The sequence below is a fragment of the Euphorbia lathyris genome, chromosome 1 (assembly GCF_963576675.1).
Source record: "Euphorbia lathyris chromosome 1, ddEupLath1.1, whole genome shotgun sequence".
Classification (NCBI taxonomy): Eukaryota; Viridiplantae; Streptophyta; class Magnoliopsida; order Malpighiales; family Euphorbiaceae; genus Euphorbia; species Euphorbia lathyris.
In genome coordinates this window covers 130,042,312-130,056,642 of record NC_088910.1, presented here as the reverse complement: position 1 = coordinate 130,056,642, position 14,331 = coordinate 130,042,312, and positions in this window count along the sequence as shown.

Below are 14,331 nucleotides of genomic sequence, written 5' to 3'. Positions count from 1 at the left end.
TTTCATCTAAATGCTTTTAATTTCGATAGATGATCTTAACTTTCACATGCATTAAACCTTTCACTAACGGTTATCCTAAAAATTTAAGGATTAATGATGTATTCATCCTAATTATTCTGAATAAAACAATTGAAATTGCTTGAACATAATGGTCTTATTGGGACCAATTTATTGAAATAGGTACTAATTACATTAATGAGAGGTTAAACCCGAGGGGGATTACAAGGAAGAGTAAATTGAAATCGATATTCAGCAAGCACACATTCGCATTTGCTATTCAAACAATAAACACTCTTGCATTTAAGTCCACCACAAAAAAACTTGCACTCTTCATCCGACACGCAATCTGTATTTACGTCTATTCCTTCTTTTCCCTTCAACTCCTTCGATTCAATTCCATCAATTATGCCTGCCATTCACCAACAACAAATTTTTAAATAAAAGTTGGTAACATGGAGAAGACAGCAGATGAACATCCCAACTAGGTTAGCACCCTCAAACCTGATCCCTGGACTAATACTATTAAAAAAGAACACAAAACTCGATACACAATACTCGGACGATAAATAGAAAAAAATAGTAAGAATATTAGTAAAAATAAAAGAGTTACAAGATAAAACGAGTAACAAGATCAGTGAAATTCCAAGGTTAAAATAATTTTTCTTCATTATGATATTTTTCAAATTGTTTCACTTTGCCAATATTTGTTCATTTTGAAGGAAGGCACACTAGTTTATAGGCCAAGCCATGAATGAACTAATTAATATTCTCTATATCTTGTAATTAAAAATTTTACTTCTATTTTTGTACCTATCAAGAAAATCTGATTAATTCTTTAAAAAAACAAACAAAAAGATTTGCTGATTAATACAATATTTTATTTTTGGTAAATAATTAAATCCCTTTTCTGATATGTATAGTCAACACTCTATTTCATATACTCATTTTATTTATGTGAACTTTTTGTTTTTATTTTTCAGAAACATATCCTAATTTCTGTAATTTCATTTCCTCTATTCTTTCATGATTATATTAAAGGGTTGTCTAATTTAATAAATAAAAAAATTAAGGTTTTGTAATAAATAACAGATATCGTATTAAGGCATTTAAACTATCAGAATTCTTTTTGAATTATGAATGATGGTTAGAGAACTAAATTTCATTAATGAAATTAATGTTTATTATTAATTCTCTAAACGGTTTTAGTGGTTACAATGATTTTAATTGTCATTAGCATGAATTTAGTTTAGTAAGATTAATTGTTCATTAAATGAATTAATTTTTGAATTAATTGAGAAAAAAACATTCCAACAGTGGCCTACGTAAGAATTTTTTTTTCATTCGAAACAGATAGTTAATGCATCTGAAGGAAATAGATACAATGTGATTAATTGTTTATTAAGTGAATTAATTGAGAGAAAAATATTCCCGCGCTTTGCCTATATAAGAGTGCTTTTTTCTCTCATTTGAAAGAGATAGACAATGCATCAGAAATGGAGAAAAACCAGAAGTTTTTGCTTTAAATAATGAAAGGATATTACATTGATGTCAGTTTCTATAGCTAATTCAGATGTACTTTCGGACTCTTCCATCAGAAACCCGTACATTACCTTAGAGTTAGTGGCAATGCTGAGACTCCAACACTCGATTTTAGTGATTTAGGACTCAATTGATTATGAAATTGGACTCAAAGCAATTAATTAAATCCTAACTGCTTTAATTCCAATTTGAAATTGTATTGAAATTAAATAAATCCTAGACAAAATTGTGAAACTTTTTAATTAAAACTTGTTGTTTAAGTGTTGTTTCTAAGAATCCAATGTTGTTCCTTAAAACTGGTTAACATAATTAAACTTCAATTAGTGTATTTATACACTAATCAACGGGCAAATGTGTCCGATTTTGGGTAAATAGGTTGCTCATATTCCTTCGGTTGTAGGTTGCTCATATTAATTCATTGCAGCAGCTCAATAACAAATTTGCTTTTTCACAAAAATAAATCTTCTAATTAACAAACCAGACGCGGGCTATGCAAATTGTTTAAGAGGAATTGGGTAGAGGTTTGCGTGGAGGAAGTTCAAAAGACGTCCATTTTTAATGAAACATGCATATTTCTGACCGGTTAAAATAAAAAGCACATTGCAATTACATCACCAACTTTTGACAAACACAACACTTTTTTGTACAGATGTAATGACAGAAAGATGGGCGTTGCAATTATATTAACAACATGTAACATGCACAAACAATGCGCGTTGTAAACCATATTTTTTGTATCACATTCTTTGACATGTATGTTACTAAGTATGTTAACGCGATAACTAACATTTAACAATTTGCCTCAAGCGTTACTTAAACCCCATTTCTTTTTTACGGTTATTGCTTTTCTCACTTCCTTTTTAATGAAGTTCGGGATTAACATGCGAATCTTTAATTTGAGAACGGACAGTATTAATTGGAAGAGAATTTTGGCAGCTATAATTTTTGACAGAAAAGGAAGCTGTGTGCAAAACGTTGGAGAGAGAAATTGAAATTTCCGGCCACCAAAAAACTAATTCGGAAGCCGGATTTCATTAAAAAAGTATTATTATAACTTTATTATAACTGAAGGACTTGCAAATGGCTGTAATTGAATTTAACTTTTTAATGCATAACTTTTCTTTGATTGAATTCTAACTTGAAAATGGTATAATTATTTATTCCTTTCTGCTGTTCAGAGGTAAAGGTTTGATTTATATCCTTACTTTCAATTTGCGATAAGGTATAAAAATACTCCTAACGTAGCCATGAACAATTTTACCCTGAACGTCTAAAATTGTGCAAATTTATCTCTAAAGTTAGCAGTTAAGAGCAATTTTACCCATAACTTTGACAAGTAGGGTCAATTTGAGAAATTATTCATCAAATTGTCTCATCGGTAATGAATCTTGTCATGCATGCTTCACATATGCGCCACTTTATCACTAATCACAAATATATGATTAAACGTGAAATTTTAAAAAATTTAAAAAATATATTGTCTTTTGTACGAGGTAGACAAAAAAATTTCAAAAATTTCATCAAATTTAAAAATATTAATATGCAATTTCTAATATTTAAATCACAAAAAATTCGAAATATTTTTTTTTGAACCAACTGATATATAATTGTTGCTGAATAAAGAACAAAATAAATGTATTTTATAATAATGTGTGAAATTGACTAAACTAGTAAACGTTAGGGGTAAAATTGCTCTTGACTGCCAACGTTAGGGATAAAATTATACCATTTTAGATGTCAGGAGTAAAATTGGTGCCAACGTTATCCCTTTCTATTTTGTATCAATTTAGGCATTTGCTATCATCTAAATGCTCTAATTATTTATTCGGATGTTTGGACTTTACTTGAAACAGATCAAGTATAAGCTCCCGGATCACGGATCACGCAGGATAGAAAAACTTTCATTTTGACAGGTGATTTTAATTTTCACATACATTAAATCTTTCCGTGGTTCCAGCCAAAGGCTTAATGATCAATGACTCAATGAACATGAATCTGGAGAAAATAATGGTCTTATTGGGATTAATTTATTGAAATACAAAGTGAAAACTTAAACATTAGATGGATTACAAGGAAGAGTAAGTTGAATCCGAAACTCAGCAACCTCACATAGACATTTGGTATTCAAACAATATGCTCTCTTGCATTTAAGTGCTGAACAAAAAAACGTGCACTCTGCATCCGACTCGCAATTCATATTTGCCTTTATTCCTTCTTTTCCCTTCAACTCATTCGATTCAATTCCATCAATTACGTCTACGTACCATTCACCAATAACAAACAAATTACTCATGTGAATTAATAGAAAAAAACAAAACTAAATAAAACAGTCAAAATAAAAAAGACTTACAAGATAAAACCAGCAACAAGATTAATGAAAGACCAAGATTGAAATAATTTCTCTTCATTTTGATGTTTTTTAAAATGTTTTACTTTGGTTTTGTTTTTTCATTTTGAGAGAAGACACATTAATTTATAGGCAAAACCATGAAAACCCTAATATTTTTCAGATTTTCTAATTATAAAATTTCCTTTTATTTTGATACATATTAAGAAAATCTGATTAATATGCAATCTTTTATTTTTTGGTAAATAATTAAATCCCTCACTTATCTCATATTTATAGTTAACCCTCAATTTTTATATGAACTATTTTTTTTTTCAGAAACACATTTTTATTTTTTTATTTTCATCATCAACATATTAAAAACATATAGCTATAAATACTATTAAGAATATTTATAAAACAAATTTCATTAGAAAAATGAGTGAAAACACTTGATACTAATAAAAAAATACTGTTTCAAATTAAATATTTAATGAAAGAGTAAAATATAGTTTGACTGATAAATTTGTGGTCTATCTAACCATTTATATATGAATGTATGGAATAAATTGAATAAAATAGTGGGAATGTAAAAAGGTGAAACATATACTTTAGCCAAGTGCCCTTAAACATACAAGCAATTAATTAAATGATCAGGCTGCACTGGAAGTCAAAGTTTTGGGAGTTTTAGACCTTATAATTTTCTTTAAGTATTGTTTAAATTCACAATATTCCATGTTTTTATTGACTAAACCATTAAAAATAATATTTTTCTTCTTTTTTCTTTTTATTAGAGAGAGGATAACTGTTCAAAAAGAAAAGAAGAGACGGGATAAGGTACAAATTCATTTTATTGTTTGGAGGAAAAAGAACGAAGCACATACGATCAAACGAGAAAAGAAGCCAAAATAGCCCCACACGGTGTGCCGATCATTCCACAGGTCGTGTGGAGTATGATCTGATCCAGAAGAATGACACGAAGAAAAGTCACTTATAGAGTCCAAAACTGGCCCGCACAGCATGCCACTTAAGTGACACGACGTGTGAGCATGCTCCTGCCTAAAATGAGTGAGTTCTGAGCTCTCTGTGGAAGGACTCCATCTTGGTGACAACGCGATTTTTTCCGGCGAGGAAATGTTGATTTTTAGCAACAGAATATTTTTAGCGACGAATAATCAACTTTTCAGACCAAGAAGAAAAGACACACAATGTTAGAGGACAAGAAAACCAAGGCTGCCGATTACTTACATCCTTTAATTACAAATATGTCATTTAATGTTATTGTTTCTACTTTTCATTTAATTTTCTAAATGCCTTTTTGACATTTCCCTTCCAACTATTTCCTTTACCATTCTTTATTCATTGTAACCCTAGTTAGACTTTTTGGTCTTTTGGCATTTACTTTGATGAGCTATATAAGCTCCTATTATTGTAAGGATATTCAACTTTTATCAAATATAATTTTTATCTTCTTCATTGAAGCTTGTTAAGGTTTCTAACCTTCAACAATGCGAGAATCTTTGATTTTCCTACGGATTTGGATCGTAAATTCGAGATTCACTTCTTCTAGTTTAGCTACAGAAGAACATCTTTGTTAGTTTATGATTAAAACTAACACGTCCCGAAATCGATCCGTAACATTTGGTATTAGAACCGATCGTTTTCCTAAACGGAAACTTCTTTTGACAATGATGACACCGAGTTAACTACAAGTCATAAGAGAGCGCATTACAACCGAGGCAAGGGAGATAGAGCTTGGGTGTGCCGAGAAATGGAAAAGACATTAGAATACATGGAGTAGAAAGGTTGGAAAGACTCAAAAGAGGAACCCTATATAGCCAAAGAGGACAACATCGAGTCCAACGGAAATAGGAGAAAGAAGCCTTCATGTTGCCTTCTAAAGATTCACCCTAAATATGTCCTCCATTATACAAGGAAGAGGTAAACCCACAACTTTCAATTCTTGATGCGGAAGTTATGGGTAAATCTATTGCTAGTGAGGATTTGGTTGTTTGTGATGTTGTTAGGATTTATCTCATTGTAGAGTTATTGATAGTTAAATTGTTGGTGAGGATTTAAATGCATGTGTGAATGAGGAGGAATGGGGATTAATATGTGAAAACTTTGAGGAATCCCATGTTGAGAAGGGTACTCCCTAAGTGTTTGATGAAATGCCCCTTAGGCATAGCCATATATGTATGCTTAAGGAAATTGATGGCATTTGTCTTGAAAAGGGGGATGCGGAGTTTGGGCTTATTAATCTCTTCGAGAAGCATGATGAACTTAGTTTATGTGTGGAGATTGATGGCTATGGTGATGGGAGAGATGTTGGTGTTTCAACCATTTTGGGTTGTAGTATGTCTTTTGAGTCGAGCTACTTGGCACACTAATTAGTCGGCTTGAACTATAGGGAGAAGTGGGAGGAAAAGACAAGTCATGGGAAAAGATGGATCGTCGATGAAGAGGGAAATGAATTTGAATGCTATCATGAAGAAAAGGAGTTAGAAGAGGAGATTGATGAAGAAGAGAACCAATCCGAGAATGAGCTAGAAAGAAATAAGGAACGTGATTATTATGAAATCGAATTTGAGGATGAGGTTGAAGAGAGAGAGAGAGAGAGAGAGCGGTTCCGAAGATGAAATATGTGAGGGTGGTGAATTTTATGATTTTGGAAATGAGTTTGATTATGATGAAAATAATAGAGTTTACCAAGATGAAGATGAGTGGGGGAATGTGTTGAAACACCTTTCCACATAATTTTGATTTGACAAAATTGTTTAAGTATAATTGAAATACATATTCTAAAACACACTAAGTTTAAATGCTTTGATTTATTCTACTAATGTGTTTGTTCAATGTTGAGTTAAATTGTTTATAAGACACAAGAATTAAAAGACCCAAGCCCAATACTAGTGTCAAAGCCCAAGTCAAACAACTCAGTACAACTCGGCCCACGTTTGTCAAAACGTTGTCACTTTGGACAAAACGCAACTCAGCGTAAGAAGGATCTAGAAGACCTTCGGAACAACTTCAAGATGAAGCTGTTGAGTAGACTCGACAAAGCATACAAGACAGCAGCTGGCTAAGGAAAACTTCCAGAAAAAGTATTTCTACTTTGGGTAAAGTTCAGACGACACAGTATGCTGTCTAGTTGACTTTACCATAAAAGGAGAGACATTCTGCTGAGCTGACCGAGGACAGAAGATACACAAATTTGATTGGCCGAGAGCTCTGAGCAAGTCAGGATGACAACGACAGGAAGCCGTTTCCCTCCAACGGTTATTTCAAAATTTGAAATGACCGATGCCCAGACGTCTCTATAAATAGTGCCATCAGAAGATTCATTCAATACAGAACTTGATCAAGCCATTACGCTGACCAAATTTCTACACAAGTTCTGCAAGCAAGAAGCAAAGCAAATCTTACACTACATTTCATATATTTGTGTAAAAGTCTAAAGTGATTATTCAATCATCTAAAGTGTCTTAGCAAATCATTGTTTAGGACAAACACTTATCATTTCTATAAAGTAGAAAGGAGAGGCTGAGTACTCGGTTATAGTACTCAGCGTGAGATTAGGATTGAGTAGAGGTATAGAGGAAGGTACTCTTGTTATACTCAGTTGCTAAGATTGTAAAAGGTTTGAGGCTCTACCTTTAAAGAGCTCAGTAGAGGATTCGAAATCTCGGAACTTGTTCTAGGGACATGACGTAGGCTTAGAAGAAGCCGAACCTGGATAAATCTGCTGAGTAACGTATTTCTTACCTTAAACTCCTTATATATATTGCTTGCTTAAATAACCAAAAACTGACCAAGTAAAGAGGTCAAGCTGAGTTGTGCGCATCAAACATCTGAGCTCAGGAATAGACTTTAAGTGCTATTTCCTGACTCAAGTCAAGAAACTGACCTAGTCACCAGTTGACTAAGCCAGTATCTTACTGATCACTCAGCGCCGCTGTTAAATCCTTTTCTCTTAAGAAAAGAAGTTTGCCCAAACTTAGAAAAAGTTTAAATAGTTCCTAACCCCCCCCCTTGGAACTATACTTGCAACGGTATAAGGGACTAACAAGTGGTATCAGAGCCTAAAAGCTCTCTGTAAAAGGTCTAACAACCTTAAGCTGATGCTTACCATGGGCGAAAACAGTACTCGGTTTCTCCCAGGAAACCAAACAACTCAGATACTGCCTGAGGGGCTGTCCATCACTAGGCCTCCCCTATTCTTCAGGTCTAACTATACCTTCTTGAAGAATAGGATGAAAAACTTCATTCAGGCTATAAATATAAGTGCCTGGCTATTTATAGTTCAAGGCCCATTTGTACCTGTCGAAGTTGTGGCTGGCCAAACAGTTGTAAAAGCTGAGGCCAAATGGACAGAGGATGATCTTAAGAAGCTTCAAAATCACGCTTCGGCTATCAATATGCTTCACTGTGCGCTCGATGCTGCAGAATATAATAAAATCTCAGGTTGTGAGTCGGCACAAGAGATCTGGAAAAAGCTGGAAGTCACCTACGAGGGAACCAATAAAGTAAAGGAGTCCAAGGTGAATCAGCAGATGAGACTGTACGAGCTGTTCGAGATGAACAATGATGAGGGCATTTCAGACATGAATGCAAGGATTACCAACATCATTAATGAGCTCAAGAGACTTGGGAAAATCTTCACTAAGGAAGAACAAGTCAAAAAGATACTCAGGAGTCTTCCTAAAGACTGGCAAGCAAAGAAGACAGCTGTTGAGGAAGCTCAGGATTTAACCACCTACAAATATGACGAACTCATCGGCTCGTTGCTGACTCATGAGATATCTATGAAAAACTTCGAGGTGAAGGAAAAATCTGAAGACAAGAAGCAGAAATCCCTTGTCATGAAAGCTGACTCCACTGACGGGAGCTCAACTGATGATGAGGAGATGGCCATGTTCACAAGGAAGATGAAAAGGCTATTCAGGAAGAATGACAAATACTCTAAGAAGCCTTACAGAAAGTTTGATAAGTATAAAGCTGACTCAAGCGACAGCAAATACAAAAAGGACAGCTCAAAGCCCATTACATGCTTTGAGTGCCATCAAACCGGCCATATTAAGTCAAGCTGCCCCACACTGAGGAAAGACAAGCAGAACGGCAAAAAGGCAATGGTGGCTACATGGAGCGACAGTGATGAGTCTTCATCTACAGAAACTGAGGCCACCGAGTCAGCAAAGATATGCTTCATGGCTGACGAACTTGTTGAGCCGTGCGTCTTTGAGCATGCTGACCTATCCGTCGCATCAGATGACAAAGAGCAATCAAATGAGGTAATTACTCTTCCCCAGCTCAGAAACGATATGGTTAATGCCCTGAGTGATCTCTACACACTTGTCAAGAAGTGTAATAAGAAAGTTAGAGCACTCAGCAGGCGCTGTGATGAAGTGGAAGAGGTCAAACTGAGTGACCTCAGATTCCTTCTTCAGGACAATTCAACTCTGCATGATAACATGAAGATCAAACATGAGTCTGTCTCTGAAGTCCAATCAGTCTCAAAGAAACTGAGAAAGGACGTCACAACTATCCAGAACCAACTAAAGGTTCCAAATAAAAGAAACAGTCCTCTGAGAACTCAGTAGCAAGGTACTCAGCAGAGATGGAATCCCCAGCGAAAAGTCCAGTGTGACTTTTGTGGGAAGAAAGGACACACCACTAAGGTGTGCTGGCACGCTCAGCACTGGGGTGCTGACAAGTTAGTGAAACATCCTAAACAGAAGGTCAGCTGTGACTTCTGTGGAAAGAATGGCCATAGTGTCCAAGTATGTCGCCATAAAATAAAATATTATGCTTTACCTGTTGCACCTAACAAGCAAGGACCCAAAAAGAATTGGGTACCTAAAAGTAACTAGTTACAATGCAGGTAAGCCTGAGATGTGCTAAGAAGTTAAAGATGTGGTATATTGACAGCGCATGCTCAAGGCATATGACAGGTGATGAAACTCAGTTCATCATGTTTGAGCGTAAACGAGGAGGAAGTGTAAGTTTTGGAGACAACAAGAAGGGTAAGATAGTAGGGTCAGGAACCATCGGAGGTAATCCTACTATTGAATCTGTCTCCCTAGTCAGCGGACTCAAATATAACTTACTCAGCGTAGCTCAACTATGTGACAATGGGAGAAAAGTTATATTTGATGCTACTGGATGTAAAATATATGAGGGTAAAATAAATGAGTTAATCTTAACTGCCCCTCGCATAGATAATGTCTTTATGCTAGACTTAGAGAAAAAGTTTTCAAAAACTGTGTGCTTAGTATCAAAGGAAGAGAATTCCTAGCTATGGCACAAGAGACTTGGTCATGTAAGCATGGACCTCCTGGCCAAATTAGCAAGAAAGCAATTGGTTGAGGGACTGCCTGAACTTAAATTTGAAAAAGATCAATTATGCCACGCTTGCCAAGCTGGAAAACAAACCAAACAATCTTTTCATAGCAAAAACATTGTCTCAACTAAGCGTCCGTTAGAGTTACTACACTTGGATCTCTTCGGTCCAGTCCAGCCGCTGAGTCTGGGTGGAAGAATATTTTCCTTAGTCATTATAGATGACTTCTCTCGGTACACGTGGGTCATCTTGCTGACTAGCAAGGATGAGACCTTTGAGACATTTTCAAATTTGGTTAGAAAAATTGAAAATGATAAAAACCTAAAATTAGCTCACATCCGTAGCGATAATGGTGGAGAATTCAAAAACCAAAAGTTTGTTGAATTCTGTGAAGCCAGCGGCATTGACCACAATTTCTCTGCTCCTAGAACACCCTAACAAAATGGGGTTGTAGAAAGGAAGAACATAACTCTGGTTGAAATAGCCAGGACAATGCTGGATGAGCATAGGCTTCCAAAGTATTTTTGGGGAGAGGCTGTTAACACAGCGTGCTATATTCTTAATAGGGCTCTAGTAAGACCTATATTAAAGAAAACCCCCTATGAACTTTGGAAAGGACGAAAGCCCAATATTGGATACTTTCGTGCCTTTGGCTGTAAATGTTTTATTTTAAATACCAAAGATAGCTTAGCAAAGTTTGATTCAAAAGCTGATGAGGCTATCTTTTTGGGCTACTCAACAAACAGCAAAGCATACAGAGTTTTTAATAATCGAACTCAAGTTCTAGAAGAGTCAGTACATGTGGAGTTCGACGAAACTAACCCTGCAGGTAGATACCAACCGCTGACCGAAGATGATCCACACTCAGTAACTGCTGACCAAGAACCAGCTACTGAGTCATTCACTAAAAGGCTGACCAAGAGTAAGAGTGAACCTAAGATTACTTTTACTGACCCATCTACTTTTGCAGAGATTGTTGAAACACAGACAGCACAAGACATGAATCTACCTAAAGAGATAAGGATTCCAAGAGGGCACTCAGAAAGTGCAATCCTTGATTCTGCTGGGAATACCCTAATGACGAGGAATCAACTCAGGAAGTACCTCAGCAATGTTGCTTTCGTCTCAGTTCAAGAACCGAAGAATTTCGCTGAAGCTGAGTACGATGAATTCTGGATGAACGCAATGCAAGAGGAGCTCGATCAATTCAAAAGAAACGATGTATGGGAGCTAGTGCCTTGACGCGCCCTCACCTAAGGTTGAGATGAGGACTCACTAAGGGATAAGTGTACCCCGTCGTTATCAAGTAATAAGTTTCTGGTTTAAGTCCAGGTTATCGTCCACAGGATTTATTTCTGCAAGTACCGAGCTACTCGATCTCGGATGTTATCTAGGCTTAGGGGGTTTTGAGTTTGTTTTGTTAAATTAATCTACTCCTAGGTTGAATTATACTACTCCTAGCTAAATTATCTGATTCTAACTAAGTTATTCTACGCCTAATCGAGTTACTCTACCCCTAATTAAGTTAAACTACTCCTAAGTGATCTTTTACCAATGCAATTAACCGAAGGAACATGAAGGGATATGATGATAATGAACATAGATTGTTTAAACAATTGAATTAAAACCTAAGTCACTTGTGTCCAAGGCGATTACCGACCTATCCTCCTAAAGTTCCTAGTTCGTGATTCCCTTGTAAGGCCGAAACTAGCTCTAAGGCTCAGCAATTTGGGCTTAATCTTCTATAGGGTCGTCAATCCTATAGGCACTGACTAGGTCAGATTCAGCTCGCAATATGTGCCAACTTGATTTTGGGATTATCGAATGAGTTAAACCAATCAGACAAAGCGTAAGACAAAGATTAAAGCATTAAAACAATTGAATAAACAAGAACTATAATATATATCAAAGATGGAAACATTGTCACGAAGTTACAATAAACCTAGAATTCATAACATGTATCAGAGGCTAGACAGAATGTAAAAGAAGAAAAATCCCTTTCAGGGAACCTGTCTACCAATGCAGGCGTCTTTCTAGGACTTAAGGATGAAGCTTGAGCAATCCTCGGTGAATGGAGCTTCGGAGGTGTCTTCAATGGAGGTTTGAAGGATATGGAGGAGGTGGAGAGGATTTCTCAAGGTGAAAAGCTAAGAAAATTACAAAGATAAAAGATATCTAATTTACATTGGAAAAACCCTATTTATAGACGCGGTTCGGGCCTCTTTTTGACCTATTTTCGTGTCCTTGTTGGTGTAGGAAGACGTGGGGTCCATCGTGGCTTCATGGGGGCAGAATTGGTCTTTTTGACCAATTCCCGCAGGTCTGCTCGCCGAGCAGGGCGAGCTGCTCGGCGAGCAGGGCTACTCGCGACGACCAGCCCCCCTGCTCGTCGAGCAGGCGCCTAGCGGCCTGCTCGGCGAGCAGGCCTCCAGGGGCCTGCTCGGCGAGTAGGCCTCTAGGGGCCTGCTCGGCGAGTAGAAATGGCCCACGGGGCCCCGCTCGTCGAGCGTTTTCGCCCGACATGCCCTCGATGCTTGCCGAATGTCCTTGATGTCCTTTTTTGCCCGAACTTACACCTGCGCACGTATAGAAACTCCAGATAACATTAGTCCAAAAGCTAAATTGATCCGTCAATCGCTTATTTTGAGCAAACGCTTCATTTGGTGCGACTTTTGACGGACCAATTAGCTTCAAAAGATAACGGAATTATACTATGCATGCTATTTCGGCCGTATTTGCCTAAATTGATCATAAAACGAGCCTAAACGACGAAAAGTAAATAAAACATTTCCAATTTCTAACTAACTCACACAAAAGCATTTAAATGCGAGAATTGCTCGCTTATTAACTAAATAACGCTAAAACCCGTCCTAAAACCGTACCCAAAGATAGGGGTTTTTGACCCCTATCAAACCTCCTCGCACTTAAAACTTTACTTGTCCCCAAGTAAACTAAAAAACTAAACCCGCCATCACAAGCAAGCCAGAAAACCTCCCGGTTTGACTAGGTGCTTGACACAATTTCGAGCATCTGTAATTACATGCATTCGGAAATACAAAGTAGAGACACGATGTCCAAAAGCCGCATTTCAATTATCATAGGTCATAGTTTTAAGCAAAAGGACACATGTTCAATTAAACGAGCTTGAGGGAATCGCTAAGTAAAACACCTCACCATAGGTAGTTCACTCATTTCACACAATTTTTGGTGGCTAAGGTGTTTACTCTCGGCTTATGTTCTTGCTTAGGATTACGTTGACTTTGCACGTTCATCCGCGTTCCTCTACTATGCGATATGATTCCGATGATATCAAAAACAGCCTCTAATCGGGGTTGTAATGTGGTTAGAGGGTTAAAGGTACAACAAGGGTTAATAGTTCTAGCGCTACAAAAACAAAGTTTAAATGGATTTAGCAAATATGAAGTGACTGAGCTTTTTATTCATCCCTTACTATTTTCTTTTTGGGATGTTTTCTTGAGACGTTTTTGATTTTTTTTAAGAACTGGGGAATGAAGTTCTTCCCTTTTGTTCGTCTCTTTTCTTTTCTTTCTTTTTTTTATTTTTTTCTGTTTTTCTTTTTTTTTTCTTTTTGGGATAGTGATGCTCATTCACTTCTTAGCCTTTTGGCTTGCTACTGTAATGCCATAAACAAAGATAAAGCGCTAGAAGAAAACAAAGGCTCTATTTGAGCTTTGCAAAAGAATTTGGGTTAAGTAGCAAACCAAGTTGTGGTTTGCAAAAACAGGTTAGAACGAAAGAAAAATCTATAAACTACAAAAATATAGGCTCAAAGGGGCTTCCTAGAGTGGATGAAAAAGAAAAAATAAGGTAAAGAAAAGGGTTAATTCTAATGAGGTTGATTCATCATTTATCATCTCAAACCATTGCATGTAGGTTCAACACAGTATTAGGTGCAAAATCTGTAATCTTCCACAAGTCAAAGCATTCACACAAAAATGTCAAGAAAAAGAGCTTTTTGATGTTCGCTCTTAGGCTCAAATTCAACTCACAATTCTTTGGGTTTCAATTTTTTTTTTGTGTTTACTAGTTTTCCCCAAACTCAAGTTTAATGTCACATTCCTTCAATTCTTAAGTTATCTACCTAAGTAATGATTTTAGCATTTCT